We start from the raw sequence: 14961 nt of genomic DNA, 5'->3' as shown, positions 1-14961 counted from the left end.
ATTATCTCATTCGTCTGGAGTGTTTCACTCATCCTGTTTTGGTGATTAGATCCAGCCACCCATTTGCTGCTGGGTAAATTAGGCAGCCTGGAGAGAAGGAAAAAAAAAAGGCTAGGCGGGGTTGAACCAGATTCACCTGCATGCAAGTTAGGAGCTCTACCACAGAACAGACATACATCTAAGTATAAGGCATTCTAGCATAAAGCACTCTCAATTAAAAAGTTTAGCCAGTAAAGATGATGCTTATTTATTGAATCATGCAACATCTATATTTTTTGAAACACTGAACAACAAAATAGTTCTAATAAGTGATAAATGTTTATTTTGCAACTTTTGTCTCTTTTCAGCAGAGTCGAGCATGACTGATAATTTCAATTAGTGAAAGAAACTAATTAAATATTTTTAAACATCAGAAAAAGAAAAGTACTTGAAGAAGAAAGAAACGTGTGCTTTGTGTCATTACAAAACGGAATTTTTTCTTGTTTTAGTTTGCTTGTTTCGTTTTTAAGGGTTTTACGGTGCTTGCAACACATTAAGGTCATATCAGCGCCAGTAAAAGGCAGAAAAGGGAATAGTAAAAAGTTCTAGAATTACAATTAAAGCACCCAAGAAAAGGTAAATAGGAAACAGATGTAGATTCCAAGAGCACACTATCAAAGTACTTAGTTTGAGATCACCTAAAAGTCTCATCCAGAACAAGCACAGGTCCCTCATAAGAGGAATACACTCAAATGTTTACAAATTATGTATAATATGAAAACAAAACATAGTACAGTGCATAACAGAGAGATGATTTACAAGGAAAACAAATATCACCTCCCAAAACTATGTAAACGTTTGACTGTTTCCCTCTCAGCAAGGCCAACCGGCCAGGGCCAGGACAAAACCAAGTAATCTCATTCCAAGACAACAGAAAGCAAGTTGGAAAACAAATACATTTGTATAGGGGGACAGAAGACACAGTAAGTACCTCCCTGCCCAGTATGGGAAAGGGAAAGGGAATCTTTTACATTCATTACAATCATAATACAATTCTTAAGGTTAAAATCTATATTTATCAAAGGGAAAGCCATCAACGATTAATTGTTTGGTTTAATTACAGTCCACTCCACTCGGATAATCACAACACCTTGGGATCAGTGAAAATGTTGCGATTTACCGAAGTTGCGATTTACCGAAGTTGAGTTGCCTGTCCACTATTGCAACTTTATCCTTCTGAGTTTATCCAGGCTTTAGACCTACATAGCATCATTAAAATTTGTGGGTCTGTTAGTTTGTTTGTTTTTCTTTGTTTGTTTGTTTTGTTTTACTTTTTTCTTTGTGTGTGTGTGTGTGTGTATGTGTGCGTCTGTCTGTTTTCTTTTAATTTGTCTTTTTAATGGTTTTAAATTACATCATTTTCCCTTGTGTTTTTCATCACTCATCTCCCAAAGAAGACATCAAGGTTCGTCAGTTTTCTTGCTGAGGCCTGCTGATGTTTATATACGTAATGCTCAATAGTTTCAAAAATTGAAATAAATCTGTTAAAGAATCTTCTTGAACGAAGTCACATATGAGTGCATAAACCCATACTGAAATGCCCGCCCCCTTTTGTCTCTAATAGAATGGTGAAACACTACTATACCTCACCACTCTCGATTCTGCAACGTGTCATGATTTCACCCATGATGAAATTTAATCATGAAATGTTGTTTGATTGATTTCTTGAATTTACCATTTTTCGAGGCGAAAATTTGTTGTGATTAACCGAAGTGTGTTGCAATTAACCAGTGACTTTTATATAGAATTAATTCCGTTTCTTGGGAAATGTTGCGATTAACCGAAAGTTGCGATTATCCGGAGTGGACTATAACAGTGTTTTCAAAACATTTAGATCATAAAAGCATGAAAAATAAGACACTAGTAAAAAACAAACAAAAGTGGAATAAGTCTTAACCATACAAACCATGACCCCAACCAACATTCTAGCATATGACTTCTGCTAAATAAAGAAGATTGAGGGTTACATCGAGATAAAAAAAAAATCATCACAAACCAAAGCTACACCTCAAAAAAGTGCACAGCGATCCCATCCAGGGTTTTCTATCACTCTTTGTGAACAACAGTACCCAGTTCTTCTTGATAGCAAGAGGTCCCAATAAATTTAGCCAGTAGTGCATGAAACGGGGAATGGCTTTGTAACACGTTCAGCAAAAGTCTGAGCCGGAGAAAAAACCAAAAAAAAAACCCTGCCAAATTATCCTCTAATATAGCATGAAAACAGCAAGACGATGATAGCTGTAGACCAGGGAGAGAAAAAAAAAAGGGCCTACCAGTAGCCCCTTCAACCACCCGCAATAATGATTAATAATATGAAAATATACTAGTTGAGTTAAACTTCTCATTTAAAAGGTACTTTCAAAATGCAAAAAGCAATAATACAATGCATACTTAGCAAGTTGCATTGTGTCATCAGGCAAACGGTAGTAATCTTTGAACAGATTTCTCATGGCCCAAAAAAATAGCCAAAGCCTCTAGTTCATTCTCTTTCAAATTAAGTAAAGGCAAATAGTTCTAAGTGTCTTGCCATTTTGGCATACAAATTTGAATAATATAAACAACAATGTGTTTTGTCCCACGATGCTGTTGGTGCTTGTTGAGCTCTTTTTCACCGCTTGCAAATCACCTTGAGCACATTTGGGTAAAGGGATGGTTGCAGCTGCCCCGTCATCATCATTGTCACTATCAGGAACGTATCTGTCTGTGTTCTCTTCACCATAACTTTGCACTTCATCTCCAATAAGTGCAGTTGGGGCATTTCCATTAGTTCTTGTATCCTTTAAATACATAGAAAAGAAAAAGTAAACTGTTTAGAATTAGAAAAGATATCCCAAAACTAAAATTTCATTATAATAGCATAAATTAAATTACAAAGCTACGTGTGACTTCCCAAACCATGGAAAACAACATTTCATATATCGAAATTGGAAAATAAATTAAAAAGTCATGGGTTTTTAAAGTTTCATTTTATGATAATTTGTGAAGAAAAATAAATCTAGGTTAGGGAAAGAAAAAAATAGGCTTTGTTTATATAGATGGCTCTCAAACTGAACACAGCTAGCAGGCCCAATTTGGGATATTAAAATCTTCAAAGGCTGCTGATTTTAATCGTATAAGTTTTTTCACCTATAACTTCAAGAGACAGAGAGACTGTTTAAATAGATCTCATTTTTGATGATTTATGAAGAAACATTCAGCAGTAACAAAAGTAGTTTGGGATACCTAATTAGAAATATAAATGACATCATAAGAATAACGCATTTATTTAGCCCTAATCCACAATCATTTACAATATGTATTGTCTCCTGGTGGACAACACACATTTATAACATAAATAACGAGACATGCAGCCTATTAGGTGCTCTTTAATATATCAAAACAAAAACAACGCTATTTGTTGCCAGGGGGACCTCTGAATTTTAACATCCATATCCAATAGGAAGAGAGAAAAGAGTGCAAAATGCCTTTTCTACAAGGCATACAAGCCAAATACCTTTTTTACAAGGCATACCAGCCAAATGCCTTTTCTACAAGGCAAACCAGCCAAATGCCTTTTTTATAAGGCATACCAGCCAAATGCCTTTTCTACAAGGCAAACCAGCCAAATGCCTTTTCTATAAGGCATACCAGCCAAATGCCTTTTCTATAAGGGATACCAGCCGAATACCTTGTCTACAAGGCATACCAGCCAAATACCTTGTCTACAAGGCATACCAGCCAAATACCTTTTCTACAAGGCATACCAGCCAAATGCCTTTTCTACAAGGCATACCAGCCAAATGCCTCGAGAATGATTCAAATCCGAGTCCTGAGTAAGTTAGAGTTATGAGTCAAACTAATTGTCCTGTCCTTCATGTAAAGTGTTGCTGATGGCCAGGGACCCTTTGTAAAGTGCTTTGGGCACGTTTAGCGGATATCGCGCTATATAAAAGCTCAATATTTTTTTTAATTTTAAAAAAATTCATTCATTGCTTGTTCTGTCACTGAAGTTTATCAGTTTTTTCAAAATATTGATCAATTTGTTATCTACCAATCAAAGAAAAAAAGATTCAGCAGGAAAGAAGTTTCTAAAGCTTAGCACTTGATAGAAAAAGAAATGTATTAAAAAAAGAAGACATGTCTTCCTTCATGACAACATGACGCTCAGTCAACACTGGTTGACTTTCAATGCTGCAGACAGAGAAAAGGATTTCACCAATCAAAGCTTATCAATAGACAGAAGTAGTTGATCCTAATCAGCTGGGTTGAAATCATGATATTCATACATGAGTGATAGTCTTATTTTACAAACTAAAGAAATAAATTCTTTATCATACAATCTCCAAGAGGAAAGAAAAGACTATTGTAACAAAAATTCCCATCCACTCTAAATAGAATAACTCATCTCACCTTAATCTTTTTGCAACCTTAGTCCTCTTGGTAGTCTTCGATTGATTTTTTTTTGTTTGTTTGTTTGTTGCTTTAGGTCTCTTCCAACACAATTGAGGTTATATGAGAGACCGCTGAAACAAAAAAACAAGCAATCTAACAAAAATAGTACAAATGTCAATCAAAAGCATAACCTAAAGATATCATAAGCTAAATTATAAATAACCAAGAACAAACAGGCAGAGGATTTACAGGAAAAAAAATATCCCCTGTCAAAAATACAATCACAAACCAAAGAAGCAGGATAGGCTAGTAAAGAGAAGAAACGACATCACTATCGGATCGTACACCCATGCGAACATCATAGGTATATGATTCAAGGGTGATGCTCCCATCCAACCACCCGCAGTCTTCGATTGAGGTTTTATTCAAATCATCTTTGGGTACACATTCATCATCACTATCAAAGTCAGCAGATACATTCTGCAAACAGAGAAGAGACCAGTTATTTAACATTTTTCATGTATGAGTGGAGTAAGGACAATGGAATAATGAGTGATATCATTTGTACCTTGGACCAAGGACAATCTAAATCCACTAGATCCATTTACGGGCAGTTCGTCACAGAATTATAAAGAGAATCTTATGCCACATTGAGTCAATAAAATGGATGTGCTCACAACAAAAGCCATATATATTTTTTAAACTCTGAAATTGCTTGGTTTTACAATTATAAATATTTGCAAACACTTTCATTGCTGCTAACACAGTAAAAGATTTTAGCCATCAATGCTAATCAATACCAAGACTGAAATCAAGGAAACCTTTTAAAACTTCAAGACAACATTTCAACGTGAATAATAATAATAATAATAGATCTTTATTGTCCATAAATATGGCAATTTGTCATTTAGTTACACTTGTTATAACGTTAAACGATAACTGTAACATTGAACAGATATTTCACTCCTACTTATTTTCTCTCTCTCTCTCAAGTGAAAGAGGAATGGATGTCGATGTGGAACCAAGACAGCCCCAGGGGAGGCGACATCATACCTGACCCAACAGAAAGAACACCTGGCTTTCTCTGCAATAGCCGAAAATGCTGGGTCACCTCCAACTGCATTTTGACAGGACATGGCAGAACCGCAGCTAACATGCACAGATGGAATCTGAGAGAATCAGATGCATGCCGTCATTGCCAAAAAGGCCCTGAGACAATGGACCACATCGTGTTCCACTGCCCAGTGACAAGCCTATCAGGAGGCTACGAGACAGCCTATAAGGCAGGAAAAGAATTTGAAGAATGGATTAAAAGATTCAAAATAAAGGTGTAGCCATTCGATACTACTAATGCCCATAAACAGTTGATTAGGTCTTTAGAACGTGACATTCATAAATGACTGATTTGATAGTCTTTTTTACAAACTAAAGATTTAAATTCCTTATCGCACAATCTCAAAGAGGAAGGGAAAAGCCAATGTAACAAAATTTCCCTTACACTCATCTCACCTAAATCGTTTCGCAACCTAAGTCCTCTTGGTTGCCTTCCCCTGGGGTTGTATCCACATCATCATCATCAGGAATTCATTCATCACTACTGTTGTAGTAAGCAGATCCATCCTATAAGCAGAAAATAGACAAGTTATTCAACATTTTCCAAGTAAAGGTGGAATAAGAATAATGGAATAATGAGTGAAATCATTCATACATTGGATAAATAAAGTAATTGTGATCATAAACAACAACAAGAACAATCTTAAGTCCATGGATCTATTTAAGAGCAGTTGTTTCAAAATTGTAAAGAGAATCTTGTGCCAGATTGAGTCAATAAAATGGAAGTGCACACACCAAAGCCATGCATTTTAAACTCTTAAACTGCATATTTTTTTTTATTTATAAATATATGCAAATACTTTCTTTGCTGCTTACACAGTAAAGGATTTCAGCCACCAATGCCAACAAATACCCATCGACAGTTGATTAGGAATTGAAAACATGATATTCATAGATGATCTTATAGTCTTTTTTAACAAACTAAAGATGTAAATTTCTTACTGCAAATCTCCACGATGAAGAGAAAGACGAATGTACCAAAAGTTCCCATACACTCTAAGCACAATGACTCATTTTACCTTAATTGTTATGCAACCTTAATCCTCTTAGTCATCTTCACTTGAGGTTTAAAACAAATCATCATCGGGACATATTCATCACCAAAATCAAAGTCAACAGATCCATCCTACAGAGCAGAAAAGAGACCAGTTAGTTAGTTAACATTTTTCATTAAAGAGTGGATTAAGGACAATGGACAAGAAGTACATAATAAAAATATAATGGCATTTCTATAGCGCTTATCCATGGTCTCAGGCCATGCTCTAAGGGCTTTGCAGTATTTATTTTCTCCTGGTGTACATAGAACATTCATTTATGATGAGACACAGCTGCCTGTCAAAATGTAAAGTTGTCTTCAAGGGTAAGAGCCACCAAACCCATGGATGCCGGAGTTTATCCCAGTTTCTGTATCGCTAAACGAATAGTAAAAACTGCTTGATATCCTCTTGACAGGATACTGGTTTATCTCAGGTTACCCACTGAATTAGATCTCAGCTACCCATTTCTTGCTGGGTGGACAGGGCGCGTGGCTAGAAAAAAACTGAGGCTACGCAGGGTTGAACCAGGTTTGCCTGCGTGCAAGTCAGGCACTCTACTGATTGAGCTACTGGGCTACATAAGCTGCCTGTCAGTCATGTTAAAGATCTTTTGGAGATGGAGAAACACTACAACCAAGGAATTATCGTCCATCCCATATAAAATGAGAAAATTTTATACAAAATGTCTCTCCCAAGACCACACTGCCTGTGATCCCAAAAGAATTCAAACTCAGGACACGTGGGTCTCGAGCCAAATGTGCCACTGCTGCTCCAAAGATGCTACAAAAAAAGAAGAGATTTTATGTGATTGTAAGGCCCAATATAGGGAGACCTTCCGAAAGCTCCTACATCCCCAGTATTCTTGTTCTCGCAGGGGGTTTGGGAGGGGGGAAACTTTTTTTATAATGTTCTAGTAGGGGAATTGGGAGGGGGGAAGACTTTAAAAAAAAAAAAGTTTACACGCTCCCAAACCCCCTACTAGAACATTATAAAAAACAAGAATACTGGGGATGTAGGAGCTTTCGGAAGGCCTCTCCCAATAAATGTTTTCTTTCCAGAATAATGTAATGGAAACTGACATTAATGTTTCTGTCAGTTACCATTTGGGATTCTATCAGAGCATTTGAAATCCTGGCCTTCTAAGATGGGGCTTCCCATGGCTGTTTGGAAAGCGAAAAAAGTAGACTCATCTCATAATAAATAATACTTAAAACTAAAACCAGTTATATTTAACATTTGAAAAGGATTGTCTCGTAAAGAAGGTTCACTTAGGTGTCGATTAATTGCCATTGTGAGTCGAAAAGAGCAGGAAATGATGAAAAAAAGATAATCAATGACAATCTAACTAATTATTCAAATATGAATAGAAAAAAAAAAACATGGACCCAACGACTCATTCGAATAACAACAAAACCTATGAACTATAACAGACAATTTTTAGGACAACACTCTATCATAATCATATTGATCAGCCTATCAACTAACCATAATAGTAAGAATAATAGAGGAAAAAAAAAACCCGCTCGGACTTGGGTATTGGCAGCAGATCAGAAATCAATTTTATTGTGATTGCGTGAACGACATTTTCAATCATTTTGGGTTCTTGATGCTATTTCATCAATGCATGGGCATGGTGCCATGTAAGAGGGGTGAAAATAGTTCACTCACTGTGAGAAAATGATTGTGGCTGATGAGGCACATTCACAGAGATAGAGAACTTCCATATGCAGGCGCCACTCAGGGAAGACTCGTATATATAATACCTAGATATTTATTAAACCATACTATATTTTATAAATATGCACTGTGACTGATACTGATACTGATATACTTTTAATCATTAAGTTCATGATAATGAATGAATGGCATGATCATGATAATAATAATGAAGTGGTTATTCAGAGTCGACTCTGGATAACTGTAGGCAGTTATTCAGAGTCGACTCTGGATAACTGTAGATGGTTATTCAGAGTCAACCCTGGATAACCATCAATGTGTACAGATATTTAGAGCCGAGTAGCCTATCGAATTATCGAGTTGAGTTCTTGCGAGATGAGTTTGTATCAATTTGATACCAGTTTACTACGGTTATTTTGTGACTTTGGCAATTTTAATGCCAAATTCTTAAAACTTGGCGATTTTTCAACTTCAGTCGCTTATAAATAAGAATCTTTTTATTAATCAATTGCAAATCATATTCCATCAACAAAGCAAATTTAAATTAGCTTATAAACAATCATTTCTTAAATCGATCAGCCTAACTTATTATCTCTCTTATTACCAAATGATATCTATAAACATAATATGAAGATAGAAGGGTGGCTGAGAGAGAGAGAGAGAGAGAGAGAGAGAGAGAGAGAGAGAGAGAGAGAGAGAGAGAGAGAGAGAGAGAGAGAGAGAGAGAGAGAGAGTATTAATGAATTGATTTTTTTTTTTTTAATTGTTTAATAATTAGACACAAGTTGTAATGAATTCTATAAACAAATTCAGAACAATCAAACAAAACAAAACTTAAAAAGGAAGAAGAAAAAAAAGACACGCTTATAAACCTTATAAAATCGTCAAATGAATGTACTATCATGTTACAGCTAAAAAGTACACAAATATTTACACCCATTTGCTCCATCCCCTTCCCTTTCGATCATCTTCTCATTCATGGCCACCATGTGTCTTGTGCTGCCTTTGACATTTGGCGCCAGCGTGTCTAGACTAACGTCATAAATAAAGGACTGTCACCAAAATTCATGCAACTGAGCAGAGGTGTCAAAAAATGATAGAAGGCATATAATTGTTTTTCCCCCCCTGAACTACCACTGAGCAGAAAATGTTTGACATGACAAAAAACTACGGAACATTTATGAACAAATCCTAAAATCCCAGAAATCCGCGGAAGATTATCATCACCGGTCCCCACTATATTTTTTTTACATATATTTTTTTTTTTTTTTTTTTTTTTGGGTGCAAAATCTCGACAATTTGCAAAAAATTGCAAATTTTGCGGCCGCAATGCAAATCTCCGATGCAAAAAACTGCCATGACAGAAGAGACAAGAAAATACCAAAAAGTAAAACGATTTTTTCTCGTAGGGTTAAACAGAGGTGGGAGAGAGGAAAAAAACAGAAAAACCGTGTGGTTGGTAACTGGAAATTCATCACTCATAACTGTCTAGTTATTCAGAGTCGACTCCCCGACTCTGAATAACTGTAGCCAGTTATTCAGAGTCAACTGTCTACAGTTATTCAGAGTGGACTCCCCGACTCTGAATAACCGTAGACAGTTATTCAGAGTCGACTCTGAATAACCGTAGACAGTTATTCAGAGTCGACTCTGAATAACCGTAGACAGTTATTCAGAGTCGACTCTGAATAACCACAGCCTAATAATAATTCGTACTGAACTGAGGCAAGGCTGCGTCCGTTCTACTCTACTATCTAGCGAGACTACGAGTTGGAGTAGAGGTTAGCCTATCTATGAAATTCTAGATTCTTAAAGATATCAATTGTTTGGTGTTTACTCACCACTTTCTTCTCTTGAAACGAGCAAAAACAACGTCTTCCTTTATTCTTTGTCGAAACCGACATTGTTTTGTTTTTGTCTCCGCACCCGCATCTTTATTCTCTGATCAAAGAATGGGCAATTTATTGCAGTACCAACAGTCCAACAGCAGTTTGGAAACCACCTTTGGCGATAATGGAGCTCTTTTCGAAAAAAATTGTTTATTTTGGTTGCCCCCTTTCGTCAATTTCATAAGAAACTGTCAGTCTCAACATGGCTCCACTTAAATCGCTGTTTTCTACCAGTGTAAAACTTGCACAAAGATGCATGTTTTCATCTAGATCGAATATATGTTCAAGACAATCAATGCAGTCAATGGTGAGAATGGGAATTTTTGCTAATAACCAAAAATATTTTTCTACCGCTCAGCGTCTTTTGTCAGCTCGAGTTCAACACCCGGCACCTGATTTCAAAGGTCAAGCGGTGGTGGATGGACAGTTCAAAGACATAGAACTCTCTGACTATAAAGGAAAATATCTAGTATTATTCTTCTATCCACTAGATTTCACATTTGTCTGTCCTACTGAACTCATTGCTTTCAGCGACAGTATCAAAAAATTTAAAGACTGCAACACTGAAGTTGTGGGAGTGTCTACAGATTCACACTTCAGTCATCTTGCTTGGATAAACACACCCAGGAAAGAAGGCGGTTTAGGTGGATTAAATTATCCACTTCTCTCTGATTTCAACAAGAACATTTCACGTGAATATGGAGTGCTACTTGAAAATGAGGGTATTGCTCTTAGGGGCCTTTTCCTGATTGATCCTTCTGGAGTAGTCCGTCAAATTACTATCAACGATCTGCCTGTTGGTCGTTCTGTAAATGAAGTGCTACGTCTAATCCATGCTTTCCAATTTGTTGAACGTCATGGAGAAGTTTGTCCAGCTGGATGGAATCCAGAATCAAACTCCGCCACGATCAAACCAACACCACAAGATTCAAAGGAATATTTCAATAAAGTGAACTAGATAGAAAATTAAACTCATGACATGACTCGGATGAATCACTCTTTTAAGAAAAAAAAAAAGAAGAAAGAAACGATGAGAGGTGTTCTGGAGTGTGAAAGATTGTTAATTGATTTTGATTTTCACTTTTGCGGAGTGCTTTTTATTTATTTTAAAAATGCTTTGAAATTTTGTGTGTTGAAGTCGACGGACTTATTAACTGATATTGTTGTCCACGAATGCATGCAATATATCTAATCAGAATAACAATAATTAACCTACCCCAGATATTTGAAAAAGTATAAGTATGAAACATCTTTGTTTTTTAAAGCATGTCAATGCCACGTGAGTCATCCCTATCATCCATAAATTATTAAATAGGAAACAGTTATTATAGCTTCATTTTCTAAAATCCATTTTTATGTGTACACTGTTTCAAGTTTATGTGAAAGGGAATTAAAAAAAAAAAAAAATTTATATTCATGAAAACGGTAAATTGTCGTTAGCTATAAACTTTGGATTCTTGCTATTTTGTCACTGATTTTGAACTCTACTGTTTTGTTATAAAATAAAACTGAAGAGAATTGTCTCCCTTATTAGCTGTTTATGCTTGTCCCTCAATTTATGTTCTCTGAGATGTCTGTAACAAGTAGTAGCAATATGACATAATTCATTTCTAGGGGCTGGTATTATAAAGGGGAGATAAACCAATAATAAGCAGAGTTAAGATATAAATTGATTAGTATCCTCCCTTGATTTTTAACCCTTTTGCTACCATTAAGCCAATATTTCAGGCGTGTATGTTATTGCCGACACTACCATTTGGCCAATATTTCGGCCAAAGCTGGAGATACTAAAACTACCACACATACGATATACTGGCGAATTTCATTCAACTATTTTTAATCAAAACTTTTTACTGATACTTTTTTTTATTGACTTGTTATTCTTGCAGTACAGTGTAGTTGAAGTTGTTCATTCTTTTCAAAGTATTTTTTTTTCAATTGAAAATAAGTGCTGACAATTTAAAAAAAAAAAGTTGAAACCTATTTTAAACTCTGATTCTTATACAGACTCAATCTATTGAGGAGAGTGAAGATTTTACTTCAAAAGATGATGGTAAATCAGATCCAGATCTTAATGTAGATGATTCAAATGACCTTTCAAAAAATGTACAATGTCTATATATGCTACAATTTATAGTTTGGTCATTAAACATTTCAAAGTAATAAATACAGACAAAATAATATTTCTAAAAAATAAAAACACCCCTAGTAGTAAAGATTTACTAATTTACTGTCCCACTTAACCCTCACATAGTTTTTTAAGGGCTCGTCAATCGGTAATCAAAACAAGACTGGCACTCAGCTCGCAATTAGCCTAGACTAGGGGACAAGTCGTGATAGCTTCTCAACTCTCTCAACTTTTTATTTCATTCTTACTCTTACTCTAACAACAAATAATAGTTGAAGAAAAAGTCGCTCTTAGTTTAGCCAATTTTAACAGGAAACAAGGCTGTCTTTCTGGGGATATTTGTTTATTGAAGGGGGATAACAAATAAATTTTATGTTGGTGTTGCTGAGTGATTTGTCTTTTTTGTCTAGGCCTTTCTAGAGTATATTTATTATCGCCAAGGCCATACCTTGACCCATGCCCTTAAAATGGTATCATGTAGAGATGGTATAGTTGTTGAAAATTGAGTTCATGTTCATGTATAAAACCTGGGATCAGTTTTTATGTTTCATTGCCCAGAGTAAATATAATTACTTAAAAATGTGAAAAAAACTGAAATTTGATATTTCTTTATGTATTAACCTTTGAATTGAAATAATTTAGTGACATCTGTTTTACACACATATATACAGGTGGCTGGTTATTGGAATGCTGCTTAATCAGAACATTATAAGCATTATACAATTTTATTGGTTAATTGGAATGCAAACAGATTAATTAGAATGATTTCATAGCTTTGTCAAACTTTTTTTTGCCCTTTTTTCAATTAACTTTTAACCATAATGTATGTCTTAGTTTAGGACTAAACAAAGTAATCCAATTCTAAGACAAAGACAGAAAGCAACTCGGAAAACAGATCAAGAGGGATAGAAGACACAGCAAGTGATCTCCTGCCTACCTCGGGAGGTTATAAATTGTGGGTTTGTTACCGATCAGTTGTATGATAATTATCAGTCAGGTTGTTCAAAAGACAAACCAATAACAACATCCGTTAATCATTAACATGACTTTGATGATAGTAAAATTCTTAGGACATTCATTATTTTTTTTAAAATGGAAACAACCCTCCCCCTCCATGTTTTCCAAAAAAAAAAGGAAAAAGAAAAAATAACCGGAACAAAACATTTTTTTTTAACAGCATAAAAAGAAAGCAAAGAAGGAAGTGCGTGATTTACGTAAATTGTTGCCCTATTGTACTGACGAAGGGAATTAACTCGTTATTTGTACTATTACATTTAGACCATTCTCGATTGTCACCCATTGTTCATTGGACATAGTGGACCAGTTTTCTCTGTTCTACTGAGTTGGAATGTGATTTTTATAAGTGATATTCTCTATTCCATTGTTATTATCACAATTTCAACGTTTCATAGATATTATTATTACTCCATCTGATATTACAAGGGGAATTATCCTGAAGCTGGTTGCCTGAGATTTTCAGTCAGTGGAACAAGCTTTGATTTTATTTGTCCACTTTTTAAATTTTGATATTGAGGTTTAGTTTATTTAAACGTTTTGATGCATAGGCGAATCCTATTTACTGTTCTTTTAGTTTGTCAATGAAAGGGTTAGATCTCTCGGCTATGTGGTCTCTCGGCTATGTGGTCTAGTCGTATGACATTCATTGGAAGATCAAGGGTTCAAGTCCTGCATAGTTGAGTCCTTGGAAAATACACTTTACTCACACTCTGTCACCATACTCAGGTGTAAAATGGTTACCTGACCTGTTTATAATTTTGCCTAACACGCGTCATGTCTTGTCCTATATTTTAAATGTTGCTGTTGGTCAGGGATACTTTGTAAACTGCCTTGAGCATGGTTAGTGGATATTGCACTATATATTAACTATATATATGCAATTTTTTTTTTTGTTTTTTTTTTTTTTTGTTTCAAAATATATATATTTAGATACAAATATATATATTAATTAAAACATCATCTCTAACATGCGATGTTGTTTACTTCAGAAAAGGGAGTGGAGCAGGCACTTATGTTGGTAACAACAAGATATGAAGTGAGTAGAAAAGTGCCAGAAGACAATAGAGAATACAAAATTTTTCGCGGCGGTGGTGGGGTTTGAACCTGTGACCTTATTGGTACAACTCCGCCTGGCAGGTGAGAGCGTGGCCACGCAACTTTTCTACTCACTTCATATCTTGTTGTTGTTTACTTAAACATAATTTGTTCTTTTCTCCAGTCGATTTCTTTAATAGAGATAAAGAGAAAATTGATAGACAGGTAAATAAGGTTTATATTATATTGTGATAATGTGTTTGACTTTTCTAGTCTTTTGTTGTAAGTATTGAAGAACCGAATGATGAAAATGCATTTTTATAATTAAAATAGTCACAGTCAATTGTTCTTTTATTCAAAACTTTTATTTTGATTAATATCATAAGTATTGTATATCGTAAGTATTGTCTTTGACTTCATGTTCTATCATAGTGACATTTTAGTGATTTTAATTATATGATAATATATAATATATCATGTTATATATTTTGTACTTTTACTTTTATAAAATAAAAAGAAATAATCAGTGGTTTTAGGATAAATCATAATTTGAGCCCATACAATAATATGTAAAATTCATCGTCAATGACTATGGACTGTGTACTTATTGCTGAAATGATTAGTATGACTTGACAATGATAATATATCGCAGCCC

The 14961-nt window shown here is 35.1% G+C and overlaps 1 long non-coding RNA gene and 1 pseudogene across 7 annotated transcripts; one reads left to right on the top strand and one right to left on the bottom strand.

Annotated features, from left to right (window-relative positions):
- Nucleotides 1-299: 299 nt before the first annotated feature.
- Nucleotides 300-10207, bottom strand: LOC144959328 (uncharacterized). 6 transcript variants are annotated; one of them, XR_013642596.1, is made up of 5 exons: nucleotides 10079-10207; nucleotides 6466-6649; nucleotides 5920-6030; nucleotides 4429-4890; nucleotides 300-2816 (listed from the first exon to the last, which is right to left on the bottom strand). It is a non-coding gene; the product is annotated as an uncharacterized LOC144959328 (long non-coding RNA). The 6 variants fall into 6 exon arrangements; XR_013642595.1 differs by having other exon boundaries at nucleotides 6543-6649; XR_013642597.1 differs by having other exon boundaries at nucleotides 4429-4541; nucleotides 6543-6649.
- Nucleotides 10208-10289: 82 nt separating this feature from the next.
- On the top strand, nucleotides 10290-13415 carry LOC144959327 (peroxiredoxin-2 pseudogene; annotated as a pseudogene). The gene has a single exon (XR_013642593.1). The product of XR_013642593.1 is annotated as a peroxiredoxin-2 pseudogene (transcript).
- The last annotated feature ends 1546 nt before the right edge of the window (nucleotides 13416-14961 follow it).

The sequence above is a fragment of the Berghia stephanieae genome, chromosome 13, assembly GCF_034508935.2.
Source record: "Berghia stephanieae isolate SIO BIC M18660-M18661 chromosome 13, UCSD_Bste_1.3, whole genome shotgun sequence".
NCBI classification, from domain to species: Eukaryota; Metazoa; Mollusca; class Gastropoda; order Nudibranchia; family Aeolidiidae; genus Berghia; species Berghia stephanieae.
This window is presented reverse-complemented; position numbering and strand designations above follow the sequence as displayed.